The sequence below is a fragment of the Ornithorhynchus anatinus genome, chromosome 4 (genome assembly GCF_004115215.2).
Source record: "Ornithorhynchus anatinus isolate Pmale09 chromosome 4, mOrnAna1.pri.v4, whole genome shotgun sequence".
Taxonomy (NCBI): Eukaryota; Metazoa; Chordata; class Mammalia; order Monotremata; family Ornithorhynchidae; genus Ornithorhynchus; species Ornithorhynchus anatinus.
This window is the reverse complement of record NC_041731.1, coordinates 70831962-70848670: the sequence shown is the minus strand read 5'-3', so window position 1 is coordinate 70848670 and position 16709 is coordinate 70831962.

The following is a 16709-nucleotide window of genomic DNA, read 5'->3' as shown; positions in this document are numbered from 1 at the left end:
CAACCCCTTGCCCATATCCTCCCTCTGGCCTGCAGCTCCCTCCTCCTTCGTATCTGACAGAGACACCACTATTCTCCCCATCTTCAAAGCCCTACTGAAATCACAACTCCTTCAAGAGGCCTTCCCTTACTAAGCCCTGAATTTTCTTATCGGCCCTCCCTTTAGTATCTCCTATACACAAAGGTCTGCATCGCTTAAGCACTTGATATTCACTCTGCCCTCACCCCACAGCACTTAAATACATATCCTTATACTCTGCCATTTCCCCTGTCTTGTAATTTCTTCTATTGTCTGTTTCCCTCCCCTAAAATATAAGCTCCTTAAGGGCAGGGAACATGTCTTCCAACTCTATTATAATGCCCTCTCCCAAGTGCTTAGTACAGTGCTCTGCACACAGTAAGCACTCAATAAATAATTGTTTGAGGAGAACCACCAATGGCTGGGGCCTGTTCCCCCGCTAACTGCTCTTCTACAAGACAGGGGGATAGAGGGTAGGTCCAGAGGAAGGAGGAAGCTGTGTGCCCTGTCCATTGCTCTCATCCATTCTAGAAGTCAATGTGCCCCAACCAGGCCCAGAATTGGTCATTCAATCATTCATATGTAGTGAGCACTTACTCTATGCACAGCACTCTGTTAAGTTCTGGGGAAAGTACAATATCTTAAGGGGACGACTTCTGCCCTCAGGGAACTTGCAGTCTCATAGGGGAGACAGACACAAAACCAAATTACAAGTGAGGGGAAGCAACAGAGTCCAAAGATCCATCCACAAATCATGTGGGGGTTGGAGGTCAAGGGGCTGGGGTAAGTACCCAAATGCTGAGGTGGTGCAGAAATGCTGGAGGGACAGGACTGGGGAAAAATTATAGAGGGACGAGAGATAAGTCATGGAAGGCTTCCTGGAGGGGGGGTATGTTCTGAAGGGGTCAGAAAACTAGATGTGAATGGGGAAAGAGTTCTAGGCAGGAAATGGGGAGCTAGGAGCAAGAGGCTTAAGATGAGAAAGGGGAATAAGGAGGCTGAGCTGACCTCTTGCTTGCTAGAGGGTTGGGTGGGGATCAGGTTTTTGCTCTCTGGGCTACCTTTGGGACAGCTGCTGAATCACCCCAAATAGAGGGGCCTTCCTGGAGGCATTCATCTTGCCTTGTGTGGCTTTCCACTGCAGTGGACCAGAGGGTAGCCCAGCTGGGAATTAATAATAATAATAATGACAGTATTTACCATGTACCAAGCACTGTTCTAAGCGCTGGAGGAGGATACAAGGTAATAAGATTGTCCCACATGGGGTTCACAGTCTTAATCCCCATTTTACAGATGGAACTGAGGCTGTTGCAGATTGCCTCAAGATGGCAATGGTGAGGCCAGCCTCAACCCCAAGTCACGGGACCTGGGCCATGTGAACTGTAAAATGCCTGTGCCATTACCTGTGCCATGTGGACTGTAAAATGGCCACGCCATGTGAAACTCCTCCACCATGTGCCACTTCAAACTTCACGCGCCACTCTCGCGCGGGCCAGTCGGGTGTCACGGGTTCATGAGAGTGCTTACTGATTGGCTACTGTTACTATGTGTGCCCAGCCCCAGTTGGGTGCCCTGTGCCAGCGGGGCTTCCGTCATACCAATAGACCTGGCAGGGCAGCCCGGGATCGGGGCACTGCAGTCACTCGTACCCCACCGGGGTGAATGGGCTGCTCGCCATTTTCCTACTGTCCTGTTCTTTGACCCGTTCTCTCAGAGTCTTTCGTCTCTTCATCGAGTAAACTAACCCTTCCTAATTTGTCTAATTTTTGTCGATAACAAGGCCCAGAGAAGTTAAGTGACTTGCCCAAAATAGCACAGCTGACAAGTGGTGGAGCTGGGATTAGAACCCATGACCTCTGACTCCCAAGCCTGTGCTCTTTCCATTGCACCACACTGCTTCTCACTGGGCTGTAAGTTGCCCTGTCCAGCCCTTCACACCAGCTCACCAGGTCAATGACTGGCCGAGAGGCCAAATGCGGCCACAGAAGGTCCCTGATCTCCCAGCAGGACCCTGATTGAAAGGAGGTGGGACAGCAGGCTGGAGACTCTTGAGATGGCTCCTATATGTGACCTCCTCAGTAAAATGCCTGCTGAGGCAGTGCAGGCTCGCTTCATCCCCGCCCCCCTTGCACACATCCCTCCTGTGGCTTCTTCCATGGGCCCTCAGAAATAAATGAGTCTTTTGGAAAGGGTTGAAGTCTTATAATCATTTAAGATTTGGGGGAGTTTGTCCCCTTTTTCTAAAAAAATGGTATTTAAGTGCTTACTATGTGCCAGGAACTGAACTGAGTACTCAGGTAAATACAAGCTAATCAGTATGAACAAAGTCCTTGTCCCATGTGTGCTCACAGTCTTAGTCCCTATTTTATAGATGAGGAAATTGAGGCACAGAGAAGTGAAGTGACTTGACCAAGATCACACAGCAGGCAAGTAGTGAAACCAGGATTAGAACCCAGATCCTTCTGACTCCCAGCCTGTGCTCTATCCACTAGGCCTTGCTGCTCCCTTCTCCTCCTCCTTCTCTCTGCTTTCTTCTTTGGGCTCCAGAAATGGCAGGGGTTTTGATTCCCGGTGTATGGAGCTTTTTTTTGTCATTGGCCAGACCAGGAGGGGGTCCAGACAGGGGCTTGGGCAGGGTCCAGGGTCACACAAGGTGGCTAAGCAGCTGGTCTGACAAGTTGGGGGCTGGAGCTGGGAGAAGACAGTGCTGGAGGGGCAGACAGCTCCCTGGGCTAGGCTCGGGATGCCTTGGTTAAAGTAGGGCCATCCAGAGGGTTCAGGGAAAGACAGGGAGAAAGAAAGAGGGCAGCCTCCTGGCTCCCTGCCAACACACCATATTGTACTTTCCCAAGCACTTAGTACAGTGTTCTGCGTACAGTAAACTCGTAATAAAAAAATGAATGAATGAATGAATGAATGAATGAATGAATGAATGAATGAATGAATGAATAAACGAACGAACACCTACAGTGCTTTAGGCCAGTGATCTTTCCACTAGGCTGTACTGCTTCTCTGAGGGCCTGGAAGAGAACAGAAAAAATTAATTCATTCATTCAACTGTATTTTCTGAGCACTTACTGTGTGTAAATCACTATATTAAGTGCTTGGGAGAATACAATATAACAACAGACAATATAACAGTTAACAGGGAATACAACAATTTCCTGCCCACAAGGAGTTTACACTAATAAACATCAGGGAAGGAGATTAAGCCCTGACAGATCTAGCCAGAACAAAGTAAAAAGTGACCGGGGAAACCCGAAGTCCTCTCATAACCTCACTATTAATATCACCTCTACCCCATCCTTCGACATAGAACTCCTTCCAAGCACTGTCCTGGCCTGACCTAGAGTTAGCAAACAGACACATTTCCTTCCTGCATTCAGGTGTACCCAGTGTTGTAGGCCTGACCTGCCCTAATCACCCAATCTCTTCCCAGGTGCATCACCATGGAGTAAGGAGGCACTGCCCCTTTGTGGCCCCAGAGGCAGCTTGGCACTTCCCTGCCTTATATAAGGCTCCTGAAGGGGGGTGGGGTGGGTAACTATTCCAGTATGTGGTAAGAAGACAGAGAGGAGTTGCTCCAGGGCTTTAGTGAGTAGAGGGTTCTGGCTGTTTCAGCTATACCCCCTATGTGTTTTTTTGTAGGGTGGGGCTGGGGTTGCTGATGCCTACTGTATTAATGATTTTGGCATGATCAGATTAAGGGTGGAAAAATTGAGGGGATAATGAGGACTGGATGATGTGGGAGGGGAGGCTTGGGAGAGGTGTTGATTTCAGGGTTTGAGAAATGATTTCATTATGTGTTGCTGAAGTGGGGGGGATGAAGATTGGGGGTGTTAAAGGAGGGATGTGAGGGTACTTGATGGGTTATGATGTGGGTAATAATGATCATGTGCTCATATATTGGGCATTGCCTAGGGGTGGGGAAACTGGGGAGGGGCTGAGATGATGGTAATACTGCTGATGATTCTGCTTTATGTTCCTGACACTGCAGTTGGTTTGGGGATGGAGATTGAGACCTGCCTTTGCTGGTTTATGTTGGGGGCATATGCAGGTGGGGAGGGGAAGATTGGGGATCAGTTAACCCTGGTCCTGGGAAAGGCAATGCCTGGCTTGGGGGTGACTGCTAGATCTGGTCAAGGGTCCCGGAGGGTTGAGACAGATGATGTCTTACTGATAGACACATAGGGCATGCGAAGTGTATATGAAGTGGGCAGGCTCACTGTCTGTATAACTCTGTGCTTGTCTCTGTCCCTTATTCTGACTAGTTCAAGGGTTGGATCTTCTCTATCCATGAGAAACAGCATGGCCTAGTGTATAGAACTTGGGGCCTGTGACTCAAAAGGACCTGGGTTCTAATAACCAGCTTTGCCACTTGTCTTCTGTGTGACCTTGAATGAGTCGCTTCACTTCTCTGTGCCTCACTTACCCCATCTATAAAATGGGGATTAATACTGCGAGTCCCAAGTAGGACATGGACTGTATTTAACTTGTTGAGCTTGTGTCTGCCCTGGTGCTTAATACAGCCTTAATAAATAAATAAGAACTGTACTTAAGCAGTAACCACTTAAATATCGCTTTTAAAAAATAAAAAAAACCCAGACCTCAATGCAATACTTGGTATCCAGTGCATACTGGTCACGGATTTGAGGGGGAGGACTGGGGGAGAAGAGAGGAGAAGAGAGGTAGTATTACTCCGGCATTTGCAGTGTTCTGCTCAGTGCTCCTGCCCCTTCAGGGCTGTGAGCAGAGATCGTGTCTCTTCATCAGATGGGCTGCTTCCTGCTCTACTTCTGTTCTTTCTTTTTCCTCTTCCAATCAGTTGTAAGGAATTACAGAGAAGCAGCAGGGATTTGTGTATAGAGCCAGGGCCTATGTTCTAATCCTGGTTCTGCCTCTTGTCCACTGTGTGACTTTGGACCAGCCATTTCACTTCTCTGTGTCTGCTACCTTATCTGTAAAATGGGGGTTAACACTGTGAGCCCACATGGGATATGAATTGTGTTCAACCTGATGATCTTGTATCTATCCCAGTGCTTAGTACAGTGCCTGGCACATAGTAAGTACTTAATTACCCTAAAACCATTATTAAGCTTGTGTCTATCCAAATCAATTGTAATTGAGTACTAGCTGTACGCAGAACACTGTACTAAGTGTGTGGGGAAAGTATAATATAATCAATCAATGGTATTTATTGAGTGTTTGCTGAGGCCAGAGCACTGTCCTCTGTGAAGCAGTGAAGCAGCTAGAGAAACAGTGTGGCTCAGTGGAAAGAGTCCAGGTTTGGGAGTCAGAGGTCATGGGTTCAAATTCTGGCTCTGCCACTTGTCAGCTGTGTGACTTTGGGCATGTCACTTAACTTCTCTGTGCCTCAGTTCCCTCATCTGTAAAATGGGGGTAAAGACTATGAGCTTCACGTGGGACAACCTGATTACCCTGTAAATCTACCCCAGTGCTTAGAACAGTGCTCTGTACATAGTAAGCACTTAACAAATACCAACATTATTATTATTATTATTATTATTATTAACTGTCCTACATCACACTGTAAACTGTTGAGGAACAGTGACGGTGTCTTATGCTGAATCTTCCCAAGGCTTTAGCACACAAGTGTGATCATTAAATGTTCTTGATGTGAAATTTTGCTCACTATAGTGACTTGCATAGTAAATAACGGTCCACAGCTCTTGCCTAAACTTGTCAGGTACCTGGCCCTGAGCCATCTGAGAGGATGTCCCCCAAGAGAGCCATCTTAAGGATGGGATCACCACAACGCTGGACCTGTCTGACATCGTGAGCCCTTTTGAGGGCAAGGCCATGGGGCTTTTTAATGTTGTCATCCCCCTTGAGGGCAGAGTTGCTGCACCCTAGAGCTGTTCTGGATGTTGAGCCCTTCTCTAGTGACCGAGGGCAGGGTTGCTACAACCGTGGGCCTGTCTGATATTGAGCTCCCAAGAGCAGGGCTATTGGGACTGCGGGCCTGACTGACTTTGTGAGCCCTCCGAGGGCAGGGCCACCATGACTGTGTGCTTGTCCAATGTTGTGAGCACCTCCAAGGGGAGGGCAGCCACAACCATGTGACTCTCGGACACTGCGAGCCCCCAAAAGGCAGGGCCGCTGCATCCAAGTATCGGAGACAGACAAAAACATACAATTGGCCTAGCAGATATGCAGCACCAGTGGAAGAGTAGAATGGGATGTCTGCAACAGAATCTACCCTACAGAGATTGTTAGAGTGGAAGACTCTTAATGGTAGGGATTATTCTCCTACTTGTCTATCCCTGAATCCCTTCATGCAATGAACACTCAATACCATATAGGCACCCCTGGCCCTCCTGTTGGCCGGTGTCAACACACTGATTGCTCAAGGTGCATTCATTCAAACATATTTTATTGAGCACTTACTGTGTGCAGAGCACTGTACTAAGCACCGGGGTAGATACAAGGTAATCAGGTTGTCACACATGGGGTTCAGTTTTCATCCCCATTTTACAGATGAGGGAACTGAGGCACAGAGAAGTGAAGTTAGTTGCCCAAAGTCACACAGCTGATAAGTGCCAGAGGCAGGAGTTGAACCCATGACCTCTGACTTGCAAGTTTGTGCTCCTGCCACTAAGCCACGCTACTTCTCCAGGCATACTGTAGCTATATACTGTGGCTCCCCTGTAGACATGCAATCTGCCTCTTCCTGTCTGTGCTTTATATTGTAAACTCCATGAGGGCAGGGGCTGTGTGTTTTACTGAAAGTAAAGAAGTTCCTTAATACAATGCCTGGAGTGTACACAGCACCAAATCTACAAAGTTTTAAAGCCTAGGTTGAAAATCTGCTTTAGAAGGTGCTAAGGTGCTTTAGAAGCACCTTAAGTTGACAAAGGAGATGAAATTGAGGATTTTTCAATCTAGCTTCGAGTAGAGATGTCTAAACACAGGCTCACATCTTCTCCTGCCTTCAAGATATTTCTACTTGGATGTCCTCCTGTTACCTCAAACTTAACATGTCCAAAACAAAGCTCCCTATCTTCCCACTCAAACCTTATCCTCTCCCACACTTACCTGTCACTGTAGACAGCACCACAAGCCTCCCTATTACTCAAGCCTGTAACCTTGGTGTTTTTCTTGACTCTGCTCTCTTTCAACCCACATCCAATCTGTCACCAAAGCCCGTCGGTCTCACTATCACAACATTGCTAAAATCCACCCTTTCCTCTCCATCCAAACTGCTACCATGTTAGTAATCTATCCCATCTAGATTATTGCATCAGTTTCCTTGCTGGCCTCCCAACCTCCTGCCTCTTCCCTCTCTTCACTCTACTGCCCAGATTATCTTTCTTTGGAAATGTTCAGGACATGTCACCACCACCCCCTCTTAAAAATCTCCAGTGGTGGTTGCCTAGCCTTCTCCGTATCACCGCTGGCTTCAAAGCACTCCATCACTTTGCCCCCACAACCTCACCCCGCTTCTCTCCTACAACCCAGCCCACATATTTTGCTCTTCTGGTGCTAACTTTCTCACTGTGCCTCATTCTCACCTATATCTCCATTGATCCCTGGCCCATGTCCTATCTCTGGTCTGGAAAGCCCTCCCTCCTCAAATCTGCCAGACAATTACTCTTTTCTCCCCCCTGCTCCCTTCCTGCCCCCTTTCAAAGCCTTACTGAAGGCTTTTCTCCTCCAAGAGACCTTCCCAGACTAAGCCCCACTTTTCCTCATCTCCCACTCCCTTTTACTCCATCCTGACTTGCTCCCTTTGCTCTTCCCCTGTCCCCCCTCCCATCCCACAGCACTTTGTATTTATCTAACTTGATTTATATTGCTATCTTACTGGTATCGTTGACTGCCTCCCGCCTCTAGAATGTGAGCTGGTTGTGGGCAGGAATTGCCTTTCTTTATTGCTGTATTGTACTTTTCCAAATGCTTAGTGCAGAGTGAGCGCTCAATAGAATACAATTTATAGGTAGAAAGCAAGAAAGCTTCCAAGATCATACACCTGGGCAGGGGGAGTGGAGGGACAGGATACAGGTCTCCAGACAGAGGGAGAAAGAAATGTGAAGTTGTGTGCCATTTTAGCTATCTGTGAAGGCATTTCCATCCTTTTAGTTTATCTACTTGGAGCTTCAGGGCCCTGGCAACAGGGAGATCAAGGAAAATATGGGTGCTGACTTTCATGCCATATACCTCAGCACTGATTTTTCTCACTTAAGATTTAGGATCAGGGCAACAAGGAGTGTACAAAAATTAGGTGGAAGCTAAAGAAAGGGATTGGCTTCATGCCACAAACCTCAGCTATAATTCTCTCATTTGGGTTTTTGCAGCCTGGGGGTCAGGGAGAATGTGAAAAATCTGGGTGCTGGCAGAAGGGGAGACTGGCTTCATGCCATGAAGTCCAGATTTGAGTCTTCCCATTTGGGTCTTCATGATTCAGGCACCAGGGAGAATGTTAGAAATTGAGTGTTGGAAAAATGAGGGACTGGCTTCATGCCATGAACCTCAGATTTTAGTCTTCCCAGTTAGGTCTTCATGGCCCAGGAACCAGGGAGAGTGACTGGCAAAATGAGAGACTGGCTTCATGCCATGAACCCCCTATTTGACTCCCCTTTTTGTCTCCATGGCCCAGCTGCCAGGGAGAGTGATAAAAACATGGATGCTGGCAAGAGGGCACTGGCTTCATGCACCATATTGGGCTCCCCTTTTGGGTCTTCATGGCCCAGGCAGTGGGAAGAATAATAACTCTAGGTGCTGCAAATTGGGGGCTGGGTTCATGCCATTTAACCCCTTCCCTCTTCCCGCAACTTGTCTTCCCATTTGGGTTTTCATGGCCTAGGTTCTAAGGAGGATGAAGATGTCTTTTGATTTAATCAATTTCCCCTTGGTTTGACTCTTGGTTTGGGGACTTGGCTGTATTTGAGATCCAGTGGGATGAAGAGCTTCCTGCTAATTTAGACAGGAAAAGTTTCTACCTGTATCTTTTCCACCAACCCGCTCTACTTTGTGGTGGCCAAAAGAACTGAGTGGGAAGAGTCCAGGACCTGGGTTCTAATTCCAGCTCTTCTCCTTGCCTGCTGTGTGACCTTGGTCTAGTCACCTAACTTCTCTATGGCCCAGTGTTTTCACCTGTAAAATGTTAATTCAATCCTGAACTTGGTTTTGCTCTCTTTGATTCACCCCTCTCTTAATGCCACAGCACTTCTGTCCATACTTATAATCTACTATATTAATGTCTGTCTCCCCTTCTAGCCTCTAAGCTCACTGTTGTCAGAGTGTCTAGCAACTCTGGTATATTGTTGTACTCTCCCAAGTGCTTAGCACAGTGCTCTGCATTCAGCAAGTGCTCAATAAATTCCACTGATTGACTGTTCTCCATCTTCCATTTAAAAGGTGAGCCCCATATGAGAAAGGAAGTGTGTCCATCCTGATTGTCATATATCTACCCCAGTGCTTAGTACAGTGCCTGGTACCTAGTAAGCACTTTACTAATACCATCACTGTTATTTCTAGTATGGTTATGCTTAATATAATTCAAAGCATCTCTAAAAATTGGACAATAACCACTAGAATTGGATAATGGTGTCTTTTTCACATCTAACTTCACCTCCTAGTACCTTTTAGAAATGAGGAAAATGTTACTTTTTTATTCAATAAAAGGTATATGTTGTGAGCTTGCTCTACATAGAGCACTGAATCAAGTACTTGGAAGAATACTGTACAAGAGTCGATACATTTTGATCTCTGCTCACAGATTGCTTACAGTCTACATGGGGAGATGGATATTAAAATAAAGTAACAGGTACAGTGCAAAGTATAAATCTATGTACATAAGTGTGAAGGGGCTGGAGCATAGGGGATCCAGAGGAGAGGGTGGGAAATTGGAAGGGTTAATCAGGGATGGTCTCTTGGAGATACAACTTTAGTAGGGCTTGGACAGTGGGCACAGTGGTGGTCTATACAATATGAATGGGGAGAGAGTTCCAGCCAGAGGGAAGATGTGGGTGAGAAGTCAGCAGTGAAATAGATGAGATCCAGATAAGTGAGTAGGTTGGCATTAGAAGAGCCAAATGTGCCAGCTGTGTTGTAGGAGGGGGAAAGCTGATTAAATGTCTTAAAGTGGATGGTGAAGACTTTCTGTTTGATGCCAAGGTAGGTGGGCAACCAATGGAAGTTCTTGAGGAGAAGGGAAATAAGGACTGCACTCTTTTTCTGAAAAATAACCTAGGCAGCAGAGTGGAATATGAACTGGAGTGAGTAGAGACAGGAGGCAGAGAATTCAGTGAGGAATCTGATGCATTAATTATATCTATGATTCAATTTATCTTGATGGTATTGATGCCTGACTACTTGTTTTGTGGTCTGTCTCCCCTTTTTAGACTGCAAGCCTGCTGTTGGGCAGAGATTGTCTCTGTTGCTGAATTGTACATTCTAAGTGCTTAGTACAGTGCTCCGCACACAGTAAGCCCTCAATCAATACAGTTGAATAAAAATGAAAGGTAGGATAAGTGTGGTAGCTCAATGTGGTAGCAGTTTGGAGAGGAGAGGGTGGATTCTAGCCATGTTGTAAAGATTAAATCTACAGGATTGGGTGACAGAATGAATGTGTAGGTTGAATGAGAGAAATAAATTCAAGATAATACTAAGGTTATGCCAGGGAGAATGGTGGTGGTGTCTACAGTGATGGGAAACTCAGTGGGTGAACAGGGTTTATGTGGGAAGATGAGTGCTGTTTTGTACATGTCAAGTTTGACATATTGGAGGGACATCCAAATGGAGATGTCCTGAAGGCAGGAGGAAATGGGAGACTGCAGAGAAGGAGGGAGATTAGAGGTGGAGATGTAGATTTTGGGAATCATCTGCATAGAGATGAAGCAGTAGGTACACATGAGTTTTCTAAAGAAGTGGCTGTCTGTGGAGAATAGGACACCCAGAACTGACCCTGAAGGGACTCTCACAGTTATGGGGTGATAGGCAGAGGAGGAGCCCACAAGAGATTGAGAATGAGCAGCCAGAGGGATAGGAGGAGAACTAGGAGAAGATAGTGTCAAGTCATGGTTGGGTAATCCTTCCAGAAGGGCATGGTCCACAGTGTTAAATACAGATGAGAGACTGAGGAGGATTAGGATGGAGTAGAGACTGTAGGATTGGTCAAGGAGATCATTGGTGACCTCTGGGCTGTGTTTGTGGGCCGGGGGAGGGGAAGGCGAAGGGGGCAGAAGTCATATTCTAACGGTTCAAGGTTGGGGGAGACAAAATCACATGACACCATCACTGGTCCTGGATGCTCTCTGTCTGGCAGTTGTCAGGGGTCAAGGGGGAAATTGGAGGCAGCCAGTGTAGACAACTCAGCTTGTAGGAAGTACAGATGGAAGAGATAAAATTGTTTAGTTTTTTTCTTGAGAGGAGTGGGAGATCTCCTGAGATAGAGATGCAAAAGATGGGAGAGTTGAGGAGGGTGGAGAGAGCAGGAGACACTTTTTAGGGTGAATTAGCCCTGATTTCATTTTCATGGATGAAATAGGCAGGAAGGTCATTAAGCTCAAGAAATGGAGAAGGCTGGGGCACTGGAGGGATTTAGGAGGGAGCTTAAAGTTTGAAAGAGCTGGTGCCCACCACGGGCATAGGAGTAAATACAGAGCCTGCATATTTTGTGTTCTCTGGTAGAGGATCAGAAAGTCTAGACCTAAGCTCTTGTTTCCAGCTTGTTCTAAAGGTGGTTTTTTAATAAGAATCCAATGATTAGTTGAGCCTATGTGCATGATTGGATTCCTCTAGCACTCAATTGATCAGACCTCAATCCATGAAGGGTATTTGTGTGCAGAGCACTTTACTAAGCACTTGGGAAGGTAAATTACAATTTGTAGACAATCCCTGCACTCAAAGGGTATATAGTTTTCTGCATATTTGCAGCCCCATCAGCTACCAGGTAGTCTCTGACCAAGCACTTCTATTGATGCAGAAACTTTGTAGGGTTCACTTGTGACTCCTAAAATGACACGTCTGTGGGATTCTTCTGTGTGTTGGGTCCAGACTGTGCAATTGTTTCCAGCAGAGGATTTGGTGTAAGAGAAAAATAATTATAATAATTCTCTTCAGGAAATGGCCTTTCTTGGATAGGCAAAGGTGGTAGCATCTGGGCCAAGGTTGGAGGGGTCAGGGAAGTCTTGCAGATCTGCAGATCTTGCAGTTGATCCTTGGGTTTAATTGCAGGGAAGTTTCAGGTTGATTTTTGCATCAGGGCTTCCATTTCTGCGTTGGGTCTTCCCCCTTCAAAGTTTGCATAGAGATTGTGTTTTTCCTCTAGCAGGAGAGTGTTTCCAGGTGACCTATGTCCAGGAAGAATGAAGTGAAGATGCAGGCTGAGGGAGAGAGTGTCCAGGGCCAGTGGGGGGATCATGTAACTGGGTCCATTGCTGGCATGGCAGCTGCCTCTCCAGCCCCATATTGGTAAGGGGGCAGCAGAGATAGCCCAGTGAGGAGTAGTGGAAGGACTGGATAGGAGGAGGGTCAGATTGTGGGTCTGAAACCTCTGCAGAGCTGACCCTCCAATGGGAGAGATTCCAGTGGAAACGTTGGCAGGGTAGGGGAGAAATAGACATGAAGGAGGGCAATGCTTGTGGACTCCTTTTCCACCTATCCTTTCCCTTTTTTTTTTTTTTAGCTTTAACCCTTTTCTTCTCATGTCCTTCTTACACTCCCCCAAAATAGAAGAAAGACAAAGCCAAAGATAGACATACTAGCAATTCCACACTCCTGCATTACAGCCCTCTAGCTTGCTGGATGAAAACTTTGGTATTAAGCACTTAATGTGTCAGGAACTGTACTAAGCACTGGGGTAAGTACAAGTTAATTGGGTTAGGCATAGTCCGTGTACCACATGGGGCTCACAGTTGTAATCCCCATTTTAAAGATGAAGACCTGAGGCAGAGATGAAGTAACTTGCCCAAGATCACACAGCCCCTGGAAACCACCAGCAGCCAACCCGGAACACACCAGATTCCTCATTGCCTGCCACCCCCAGCCCAGACCAGACCACCCAAGACATTGACTGGATCCCAGGGCTGTCTCTAACCACTACCAGGTGCCCCCTAAGAGACCCTGGGAGCCTATGGTATAGAGCACAGGGAATGTTTTGACTCCAACCTATTTCTTATCCCTCCTTTTTGAATGGGGTCTTTGCTGTCAGAAAGGATGGGGTCTGAGGGCAGCACAGAAAATACTGTCATGACAGATTTTTCCAGGTCAATGAAAGGGTCTATCACGTTCTTCCTTTAGGGAGGCGTGTGAGGGAGGGATCTCGGAACAAAGCTGGCTGTGGCTTCTGCAAAGCAGGTGGGCCTGATCCCCCTAACCCTTTAGAGAAGTAGTGGGGCTTGTGGATAGATTGAGGGCCTGAGTTCTAATACGGATCCATTACACATCTGCTGTGTGATCTTGGGCAATACACTTCTCTGTGCCTCAGGTACCTCATCTTTAAAATGGGGATTACAACTGTGAGCCCCATGTGGGGCAGGTACTGTTTCCAACCTAATTTATCTTTTATCCACTCCAGCATTTAGTACATGGCACATGAGTGCTTAACAAATGATTTTTAAAAAAATCAAATGAGCCTTACACAGGGAACACTTGAGAGGTCAGGCAGGCCCTGCCTATATAGTGCTGGGCCCAAGGCACCGAGTATGTGAAAACCAAAATGTGTTCTGTGGATTCTGACAGCCCCCACTTTCTGCTACTTCTTCCCTGCCTGTTCCCAAGAGATTGTGTGTGGAAACTGAATCCAGACAGTTGCTCCTGGATTCACATTCCTCCTGCTCTAAACAGAGCTGATCTCCCCTCCTAAATCATAAGCTCCTTGAGGGCCTGAGCTCGTCTGTGCTTAGTACAGGGCCCTGCATGCAGTATTTGATCAAACATTATTTCCATCCAACTGTCAGCTCTGTCTTTGGATTGCTTGATAATAAGGCTTGGACCAAAGATTCATTTCCTCCTCTTCCCTGCCCCACCAACCTTAAATAGAAAGAATGGAAACTCTTGCCCTGCTTCTCTCTATCTCATTACATTTTCTCCTGCTCTTTTCTGTGTCACTCTTGCATTTGGATATGCACCCTTCATTCCCCACAACACTCATGTCCATATCCATAATTTATTTCTTTATATTTGTATCCCACTCTGTCATGGACAGGGAACGTGTCAACCAACTTTATTGTCCAAGTGTTTAGTACAGTTCTCTGCACACAGTAAGTCCTCATTAAACACCACTGATGCTCTTGCAGCCACTCACTGATTTACTCTGATAGCAAGTGCCAAGAGAACTCCGTGTTGGAGTCAACACCACCAGCTTTACAGGGTTTTTGCTTCTGTTCTCTAGGCAGGGATGCAAGCACCGGGGGAGGGGGGTAATAGGAGGAGGAGCAGCAGTGGCAGCACTTGTCCAGTGGTGCCCTGCTGCTCCCCAGCCTCAACCTCCCCCTGGCCCATCCCAGCCCCGTAAACTGTTGTCCTGCTGCACAAACAGAAATTCTCAAACTCCCCAGCACAGTTGAAAAGGATGTCATTTCTAAAGATCAAATTGGCTGCCTGAAACTTTTTTTTCTTAAGTAATCGATTTCTTAATTAGCTTTAGATTTTGACTGTAAGCTCATTGTGGGTAAGGAACGTGCCGGTCCTAGCTCTGCCACTGATGGCTCAGTGTCCTCTAGCCTCATTTGCCTCATCTGTAAAATGGGGGATAATATTTCCCACCTCTCCTTCCCTTAAAGGGCTTTTGGAAAGAATAAAGGAGATAAGTCTGCCTGCCTCATTAAACTGTTAATGCTTTAAGGGCAGGGAGATCATGCTTGCTTTAATCAGTGCTCACCCTGGCACCCAGAGCAACTCTTTGCTGCTCTGCCATGGATCCCAGCACAGCACTCAAACTCAGCATGTCCAAAATAGAACTCCTGTTCTTTTCACCCAAACCCTATCTTCAACCTGACTTTCTTACCACTGTCGACAACACCATCAGTTTCCCAAGCCACTAATTTTGAGGGAGGCAGCAATGGCTTAGCAGAAAGAGCCTGTGCCTCGTAGTCAGCACACCTGGATTCTAATCTTCGCTCTGACACTAGCTCACTGTATGACATGGGACAAGTCACTTAGCTTCTCTATGCCTCAGTTTCCTCAACTAAAAAGTGGGGATGAAATACTAGTTCTCCTTCCCACTTAGACTGTGAGTCCAATGAGGGACAGAGACTGAGTCTGACCTGATTATCTTGTATCTACCCTAATCCTTGGCATGGGGTAAATGTGTAACACATACTAAATTTAAAAAACAAAACAAAAAGGAAGGTAAAGGTGCTCTGGAAATATCAAAATGTTCCACAATTTCAAGATATTGCTAGTCATGTCCACAAATTCTTAGAAGGGATTAGCATTACCAGGCCAAACCTAGGAAAAGCAGTTATGCAGACCAACTAATGGAAAACTTGACATTAACTCTCAGTGCTAGACATACTCCTACCCAACAATCTTCAGGACAAACAAGTCATGTTGAACCTGACTAGATTTAGATCTGCATGGGGGACCCTATAAACACTGCTTTTAAGAGTGGCAAGCATAACCTGAAATAAACTGGCTGAATCCAGATTAAATCACAGAAGAGCACCAATTGATGAAAGCTAGGGTCTTTGTCAATGTCCAGAAGAAGATAGCATTTGTACATTGAGATCTAATACCAGGCAATGACTCCTTCACAGAGGAAATTGATGTCATGTGAAGAGAAGAGAATGGCAGGGAGGTGCAAATATGAAAAGAAAAGCAGGAAGAAAAGCTATTCAAAGTCTCTGAAACTAAAAAATTGGATTCAATATGAGACTGAAAAGTTTTGTCTATTCACACTAGCTACAATTAACCATCTAGGTTTAGGGAAAATATTGGCATATTCCTCCAATTGTGTAGTACTGCTTGTTCCCTGAGGCACAAGTGCTTGGCCTGGCAGGAGGAAATGAGGTTCATGGGTTTTATGAAGCTGGTTGATGCCAGAATAAAGTGGCACTAGTTTAAAATTCAACAATCCCCAAATTAGAGTAGTTCTGAATATTATTGGCTATTATGCATTATATAATGGAATTCTGAAAATGGTAGTGGCCAAGGGACTGTGAATATGGAAAAGCACCTGAGTTTGTTTCTGACACTTTGATCTTTACACCTCATGTTTCACCAAGAAAATAACGAGTTTGAAAAAATATATGCTTGGTGGAGAATTTGCAGTTTTAACCAAAGCTTTCTGGGAAAGAACAGAATGTACAAAATAGAATGGAAAATGCTCTGGGCATCATGTCCCTGACAACTGGTAACCTGACTTCACTGATTAATGCAGTCTCCCATCTGGTGCTTAGGCTTGCTGTTTGTGTCTAATACTCAGCTTGACTAATGTGTGATCCACTGGAACCGAAGAGAAAGCTCCTGAAAATCAATAGAACTTAGGCTTGTAGAAGAGTTGCATTATCATTCTTGATTCCTCTCTGCCTTACAGCTCTCACTTTCAATTAGTGACCATCCTGCTGGTTCTTTTTCCTCTATATTTCCCAGGCCCACTCCTTCCTTTCTCCCTCACCAGCCACATCATGCGGTTCAAGCTGTTGTCATCTCATGAGAAGCAGCATGACCTAATGAATAGAGCAGGGGGCTGGGAGGCAGTAACACCTGGATTCTAATCCTGGCTC